Source organism: Ylistrum balloti, unplaced genomic scaffold (assembly GCF_031769215.1).
Source record: "Ylistrum balloti isolate Yb309-2 unplaced genomic scaffold, AGI_CSIRO_Ybal_v1 Utg369688, whole genome shotgun sequence".
NCBI classification, from domain to species: Eukaryota; Metazoa; Mollusca; class Bivalvia; order Pectinida; family Pectinidae; genus Ylistrum; species Ylistrum balloti.
The window spans coordinates 906587-916081 of NW_026781925.1; positions in this window are offsets into that span (position 1 = coordinate 906587).

The following is a 9495-nucleotide window of genomic DNA, read 5'->3' on the forward strand; positions in this document are numbered from 1 at the left end:
TATATGTACAAAATATATATAAGGACTTTGACTTTTTCTAAATGATGATATGACAGTTGCCGTGAGTTAATGAGCATTACTCATCGTGATCACGTGATACCACGTGTTCGTGTGATGACTGTACCCAATGTACACATAGCTAAGGTTAGCACGTGCTCCGGTGTCAGAAGAGGACCACAACAGTTGTAAGGCATATGTTTGGTGAGATTAACGGATCCACTGGAACACTTTCCGAACTCAGTTACAGTATAAACACGACAAACGGCCGAATACTGCACAAAAGCCGTGCTGATGTACAGCTACACGGGTTAACATAAATAAACGGAAACAGCCACTAACTCTCTACAGTTACATCATCTCAGGAATGCACGTGAAGATGCACGTGTAGATATAACGCATCAGTTCCTTTAAGTTATATCGTCATCACAGAATCGGTAGGGATACATTGTGCCCCCTTAAGCACTTATAAATAAGCGTGTGTTTTTTGTGTGTGACGTCACACACATCAACGAAAGACACATTAATCGTAATGTTTAAATTCTTCCAACGTTTTTACGCCTTACATGTTTTGACATCATTGTAAATTAATTTTCTCTGCGAAAACGAAAATAAGAAAAAATCTCTACCTACAGTTACTATAAAACAACACGAAGTCTGTGTTGGGTTAAACCCCCTTTTTATCTGAGAATCTGGCCCCTGCTAATTTTTTTCTGTAACCCTTTATTTAAATTTCCGGTGTATGTTCCGAATCTTTATGCTATTTATGTTATGCTATGTTATCTACGAGACATATACATGATGTATAACCGAAATTCGTTGTAATAAGTGTAAAGACCTGGTATAAATATCCCACATCCTTTTATCAAACTTACCAATAATGTGATGTAGATCAGTGTCTGTATAGAATGCTTATACCAAACTATTCTCGATTATTTCATGAATGGATGTTAACTTTGAAAATACGGCAATGATTTTTTTTTTTTTTTTTGAAATGAAAACCTATATATTTGAAATACCTTCGTTCTAAAAGAAAAACGGAAATGTAACCAAGTCGTACTAGAATTTTTAATCCGGAACACCCGTCCATTCAGTATAAGAAAATAAGAGGTGTCTCGAAATAGCTTTTTGTGTACAATTGCAGCCAACAAAAGCATTCAGTGGCGAAAACCCACACAAAATGTAGCATACCTGATTAGAGCTAAGCTTTCGTTACTGTGTTTATTAGCCCTATTAGACATTTGTACTCTAAGTATTGGCAAATTTCGTCTGATTTCTTGGTTGGTTAAATAAAGCTTGTGATTATAGTAGAAAAAGCTCCGCTGTCAATACACTCGTCCAGTTTTTTAACCCTTATCACAGCATTTCCATGCCCTGTTTTATTCGCATGGTAAACGCAATTTGGTGTTTATAGTAAAATTCCAGCACTCCTTTCCTTTTGAAAAAAAAAGAAAAGAAAAATATAGTTTTAAATTCGTCTTGAGTCATCTCCAAAAAAACGAACTTAATTGTATGCAATGATATGATATATCAATACCACGCATTAAAATTGAGACACAGCAGAAAAAATGAGAGTTCCTTTTTAAGCGTCAGAAAATAGTATCCTTCATGTGGAAGGCTGGCATAGTTTCTTCCCTGAAAACATTGTTAACGATTTTTAGTCTCGTTGTGTCTGCTTGCTGTTATTCTCGGAGTTTTCTTTATTTGTTTGTTTGTGTGTGTTTTTTTATTTTTTATTTTCTTGTGTTTCTTTTTATTCGCGAGTTTTTCCGTTTTCTTTGAAGTTTGATATAGGTAAAGTTAGTTCATTTTTCTGAAATTACAGTAAAAAAAACTGATAAGGTGGGTTATCGCCAGAGAAAAATCATCCTAAATCAATGTACCAACAATAGGATACACCCTGTATATGTAGGATCGTACACGAGTTCCATTTGTTATGCAAATTTATGAAAAGATTCTAAATATTTTTTTCCTTTCAAGACGAATTTAAGATTCTATTTATCACATGACTGATTTTACAAGCAAATATGGTAGAACACGGACATTTCTACAGTAGAATTGATGTCATGACAGTTCTATTTCTATGGTCGCCATTCGTATGTCACAATGTCATCTCTGAATGTTTGACGTCATTTATTGATCTAAGGTGACATCAGAATAAGCTATATTACACATATGTAATATACATGACATGGGGAACCTTCATCTTCACCGAATAGCAAGGCGATCTGTGATCAATGACGCTTTTCATTTTCAATGGAAAATATGGAATGTTTTCACATTATGTGTCTGCCAGTTGTCTACACCATGTGTCTGCCAGTTGTCTACACCATGTGTCTGCCAGTTGTCTACATCATGTGTCTGCCAGTTGTCTACACCATGTGACCGTCAGTTGTCTACACCATGTGTCTGCCAGTTGTCTACATCATGTGTCTGTCAGTTGTTTACATCACGTGTCTGCCAGTTGTCTACATCATGTGTCTGCCAGTTGTCTACACCATGTGACCGTCAGTTGTTTACATCATGTGTATGCCAGTTGTTTACATCACGTGTCTGCCAGTTGTCTACACCATGTGTCTGCCAGTTATCTACATCATGTGTCTGCCATGTGTCTACACCATGTGTCTGCCATGTGTCTACATCATGTGTCTTCAAGTTGTCTACACCATATGCCTGCCAGTTGTCCACATCACGTGTCTGCCAGTTGTCTACACCATGTGTCTGCCAGTTATCTACATCATGTGTCTGCCAGTTATCTACATCATGTGTCTGCCAGTTGTCTACACCATGTGTCTGCCATGTGTCTACATTAGTTGTTTGCCAGTTGTCTACATCACGTGTCTGCTAGTTGTCTACACCATGTGTCTGCCAGTTATCTACATCATATGTCCAGTTGATTACTTCATGTGTCTGCCAGTTATCTACATCATGTGTCTGTCAATTATCTACATCATGTGTCTGCCAGTTGTCTACCTACACCATGTGTCTGCCATGTGTCTACATTATGTGTCTGCCAGTTATCTACATCATGTGTCCAGTTGATTACTTCATGTGTCACCAGTTATCTACATCATGTATCTGCCAGTTATCTACATCATGTGTCTGCCATGTGTCTACATCATGTGTCTTCAAGTTGTCTACACCATATGCCTGCCAGTTGTCTACATCACGTGTCTGCCAGTTGTCTACTCCATGTGTCTGCCAGTTGTCTACTCCATGTGCCTGGCAGTTGTCTACACCATGTGTCTGCCAGGTATCTACATCATGTGTCTGCCAGGTGTCTACACCATGTGTCTGCCAGTTATCTACATCATGTGTCTGCCAGTTATCTACATCATGTGTCTGCCAGTTGTCTACACCATGTGTCTGCCATGTGTCTACATTAGTTGTTTGCCAGTTGTCTACATCACGTGTCTGCTAGTTGTCTACATCATGTATCTGCCAGTTATCTACATCATGTGTCTGCCATGTGTCTACATCATGTGTCTTCAAGTTGTCTACTCCACGTGTCTGCCAGTTGTCTACTCCACGTGTCTGCCAATTATCTACACCACGTGTCTGCCAGTTGTCTTCACTATGTCTCTGCCAGATAATGATTTATCACGACTTACCTTCTTTAGGACCCCCATTTTTGCGTTTAAAATTGTTCGTAAATAAATTTCTTCACTTATTATATTGCGCAATAATAAGTTCCGGAAAACCATTAACCCTGAAATTTCCGTCCAAACTTTTAGTTTCCAGCATTATGACATGATATATTAATAACATACTGAACTTTTCTGTGTTTTGTGTAAATTTTTCTATGTGTTCATAATTTCCGAATTTACACATATCAACACAATTTCTGAAATCGGAGTTAAGATTTATTTTTTTTTATCTAATCGGCAAGTAAACATAGCAGATATTAAACCAGAAACAAAAATATATATATCAATTTTTGGTTTTGTTTTTTTTTGTAATCATGTGTTATTTACGAAGTCGCAGGTTTATTTAAACAGACAGACCTGCCAAAACGTCACGACATAACAGATAGACATTAGCACTACTATACCAAAGCAGCAGAAGTCGATATCTGACGTCACAGTAAACAATGTTTACTGTTAACTATTTTTAACCATAAATCCTTCTCATCGATTGATCGGTTTTCTGTAAAGAACACAATACAGCATACGTATTTGTCACAATATCAAAACGGTCTCTGACGTCATCATTAACCAGACCATTTATCTGCCATGTCCTGCTTTCTAATTGGTTGACATTGTGCGAAATGTCTCCTTGGAAATGAAGTTATTTACATACCCCGGATGTGAAGGTATTTAAATAGAAAAAAAATCACCGCCATTGTAGAATATGTCTGTGATTTTTATATAAATTTATTGAAGTGTTTGATACGTTGATAAAATGTATGTATCATGTTGACTCTAAAGTTTTCGTCAGGGTATTTTGTTACATTGAGGATGCTAACAAAAATATTTATCCGAATGTTCTTAAATATTCTCTGTCTCAAGTAAACAGCCAGCAGTCTTTTATTTAATTTAATGATGTTTCGTATCCCCCCCAACCTCCATGGGGCAATTGAAATTATTTTTTAGCCAAAACCTTATTTTGAGTTGTGATTTTGAAGTTGAGGGCCTTGATGCGTTTACTAAAGACCCTCCATACCCACGCACGTGTACATCAGACCAGATACAGGTTTAACACGTGCGTATCCATGGACAGGTGGACAAACAGTGCTATTAGACATTAAAACTGTTTGTACTAGTGATAAAATAGTATCAATGAGATATTTATAAATAAAACCAGTAAGACTTCTTATACACGGCATTTTAAAATACATTTAAAAAAAATCATTTAAAATTTTTTTCAAGTTTAATATTGTGTGAAATCTGCTTTCGATTGCTGATTTTCATATCAATTTTACTCGTTCTGCAAATCGCATTTGTGTATGACTGTAAAACAAATTGTCTTACGATAATAAAAACGATTCTGTGTTGAAAGAGTTGTAGCATAAATACCGCCACCTAGCGGCTATAGTGGCTTGCACTTAGTGACCCTTTTTACTGTAGACTGGATACTTTAACCGCATATTAATTTTCGCCCGTTCCGCCTTTACAAGACACGTGTCGTTTATACAGTAGACGACGCTTACTTGGTCTTATTCTACGTGCACTTTTTCAAATTTTTTAATCTTCCATATTTTACCCTAATGTCATCAAATTTGAGTTTGATGTAAGAGATCGTTGACGGTATTTTCTCTGTTGTTTTTTTAAAGTCCAAACTTGGAAAAATGATAATAACTTTATATCTAAGGGCAAGTTTAACTCCTTGAGTGATATCATGAGTGACTGTATTCCCTTATATAGTTTTACAATGTTTAATATATTCTATCGAACCATTGTAACATGTAAGAATAAAAATGCTCTCTTGTGATGCTTTAGATAAAACATAAAAGAGGCTGACTTACGACAATGTATTTCATTCTGGACATTAGTTAACAAAAAAAAAATAAAAATATAAGTTCATACATAACAATCTTTATCGTAAGTTGCAATCAAACAATGTTTCAAAATCTCAAACTGAAAGATGACGTAATAAAAATGTCATATCAAATGAGACGTCATATCAATGTTTCCGTTGATTTTGAAAATGATAACGTTTATTCCACTGAAATGTGTTATATTTAATTAGAGAAGTTTGAATCGTATTGATTTTTTTTGTTTCCTCTGAAAATATTTGATCAACAAAAACAAAATTCTTTATGTATATCGGTAAATGTATTCCTATAGGTGTTATTGTTGATAAAATAATTTATTCAAAATTAATGATACTTAAACGCAGAGGATTTGTTTTCATTCATGTTATAGAGGTTGTTATCTATTCCAATGCCTCCCCCTAGAATTCGAACCCAGAACCTCTGTTTTACTAGTCTTTACACTGAACCGATCGAGCAATGGAGAAAATCTCTGTATCCGGGCAGTATACATACAAGGATTACACACACAAGAATTGAGAGTGAAGACAATTCTTTGACACATTGTCCAGAACCGTTATATCCCTAACATACCAACATACAGGACAGGATTGTCAGTTAGGACTGCTTTGCCAAAATGAACTAGCCCGTCAAATGTTTTGATATAAATCAGACCGTGAACGGAACTCTCATCAGCGTAGTAATACGGAATCTAAGCGAGGCTTCCAATTACGCACCTGATGCTTCCGCCGCAGCAATAACAAGCCATCGTGGACTCTCGCGCGGCCGTGTTTTCATTCAAAATATCCACCCCTGTTGGCAATGATCAATTTGGACTGAGAGAGAAGACCAGGGATACATCTTTATTATGGAGTAAATCTTATGTCTCCAGTTTGATCAAGGTTAGGACGTCATGTTGTGTCGAGTCTAATCAGTCTCTCTGTTATGAGAAATAATTAATATGAATCAATCTACTATAGGCATTTACAAGAGTCTCTACGGGGTTCATATAATTAATGTTTTTTTCTTCTTTTCCTTTTTTGTTATTTTTTTTGTTTGTTTTTGTTTTGTTTTGTTTTTTTTTTATTTTCCTCGTTAATTTGTGAAATTTAAGTAAAATTAAAAAGGATTGATAATATTTAGATATTATAGTAATCAACATTAATTATTTTCTTTTGAATCATACCCCATGGGACCGCGATAATTGTACTGATAGAACGTTGTCCTGCGTAACTTCAGGTGAAGGTCCGAGATGCAGTTCTCGATACTCCCAAACCTTCGCATTTATTTTGCTCGAGAAGTTGAGAAACTAACCGGTACGAATCTGGACTGTCGTGGTTGTGTTCATCAACTACGGGCCTCCCGTATGTTGTTCAGTTAGACAGCCACCAACTATTACAAAGAGACCCTGCCTTGAAAGGCCTTGACTGTTCATAGTGTCGTGAACTTTAAAAACAAGCAAACAATCAAACAGCTCACACTCTTTCTAGAACTACAAACGCCTGTGCCTTATAGCAATGCAGACTCATATCATAGCTACAATACTTCTGAATATTCAGTAGTACAGAGAAATTAAACATCATATCAGAACAACATTACCAGCGGCTGTGTCATGACTACTGGATTGAAAGCTAGGAAAGGCAGGTGACGATTTTGAAATTTTATCCGAAGTGAAGTTAGTGAGAATGTGCATTACAACTAAAACAAACATTTTTGTTAGTCGAAAACTTTCACTTTTGGTGTTAAATTGCTCACATTTTTGTTAGTGTGCTCAAGCTAGCAAGCAACGTCAATGAATGAACTGCTCGGTGAATATGACGTCACGCTGACTACTTAGTTATTTTTAAATGACGTCAAATTGACACGTAACATGCTAGAAGATTCCACAGTGTTGCTATCTCCACCAAGTCCACTCTTTAACAGTTTTTGTCATAAAGATAAAAGCAAAATATTTATAAAACACGTGCTATATAGCCCTCCATTACAAGTCCGAATGACCGAGGAAAACACTGAATTTGAAAAAGAAAATGTGGTGTGAAGGCCGTGGGTGCGTTCGTTTACAAGCGCCACTCAACTCTTGTTTCATAAGCACACCGTGGATGTGTACGGCAACGATCTCCGACCACCTCTCGTCTGATTAACTCAGCGGAAATACCCGAGTGCAGGCGGAGCGGAACTACCCGAGTGCAGGTGGAGGGGAAATACCCTGTAGGGATATATTTACTTATAAGGGATATTTTCAGTTTTAAGACACACACAGGGCTAAAAAAACCATGGAAGAAATCGAGCAAGAATAGGTTTATTGTATCTTCGTTTGTAAGCTACTCGCCGCACTACATGGCAGGTGTCGTCTATGGTGCAGAACACACTTACCCTTGCGGAACACCCGGTCTCGTTCTTATCGGAATTTTTTCAGGAGTCTCTATGTAAATATGTATATTGTTGTATATCTAGTTCTCATTTGAGAACATGACATTACGTACTTGAATTGACCAAGGTTTACATAGCGGGTGTCGTCAATGAAGCAGAAGACTCTTACCCTTCCGGAACACCTGGTTTTATTCTCTTGTGTTTTTTAGATGTCTCCATGTAAATATCTCTTTTGTCATATCTTGTACTTTCGCTTAATATATCTGAATTATCTGTGTTGTTAAAGTAAATTTATGAAAAAAATCTACTCTCATAATTTACAAAAACCGCCGAAATAGAAATATATCAAAAGAAACCCAAAAACGCATACAGATATATTTTTTTCTATTAGAGCAGTGACACTGTCTGCACTTGTATATCTGCCGAATCGATTTCATCATTTTTTTTTAAACTAGGAATTACATCGATTGTATGTGAAGTTGTATTGCATTTGGGTGTTATGTTAAAAGACTGAACCACAAGTCTACTTTGTCACTAATTTAATTAGCGATTGTCAATCTAAAGAGATGTTGGCGTTTCATGTTTACGACAAGCGTTAGAAAATCCTTTATTGGTATTTATTGTGTATTACCTAATCCTTTTTACTTTGCCGTAGCAGCCATCTTGACCACATCATACAGCTATTTTTGATAAGCCAGCTTCCTATTCTGAGGTAATATTATCACGCCCCTGAGAGTACAATAACTATCTAGTAGACGACAGAATATTGAAACTCTTTCTCTCTGACAATGTAAAATCTAGTTTTGAACTCGAGCCGTCAGTCAGAAGGTCAATGACCGATCGAGATAAACTCCTCTAAGTACATATGTACCGGGATAATCTGTCTCCTTGCCTTTTTAGATGCTGTGAACAATATTGATATTTTTGAAAGTTTTGTCTCCCAAGTTCACAAAATCTGAAAATGTTGTCTATTGACACGGAGTGTTAATGTCGTTGCTGGTTTTAAGGTTTATTCTCCGTTGATGAAAGGCTGGTACGAAACACACAGAAGTGAACTTCACTTGAAAACACAATTTAGATTCGATACAGAGAAGCCAACTGTTAATTAAAGATTACATAATTGACGCATGCATGAACAGCACCTTTGAACACAATTAAACATTAAAATCTTAGTGGCGATACAAAACAAAAATGAAAAAAAAAAAATGAAAAAAGAGAAAAAGAAGAAAATCGAGATCAATGAGTACATTGAAAACAAAAATACAAAGAGCTCACCAATGGATAGATGAACTATTCAAACCTTTCTACAATGAAACAGAGCACAGCTTCTACACTTGTATCTGATCATGCTCATAGACGTGTATAGAAAAAAAATGCTTTCTTAAATAAATAAATTTTATTTATTCTACAACAATTGCAGGACAAGTTTGACCGGGAATCGAACCCTAGACGTCTCGGTGAAAAGCGAGTTTGTTGACACTGAAGCACCAGATTGTCCTGAATATTAGATTTTCCTACTTGTCCAAGTAGCAATATTTTCGATTTTGGAACAATTTTTTCAACAAGTTAGGCCAGATGTTTGCATTAGACTTTGAAAGATGATTTTGATTCCAACAGACATGATAAACATGTCTTATTATAGGTTAAATACGTCTTTA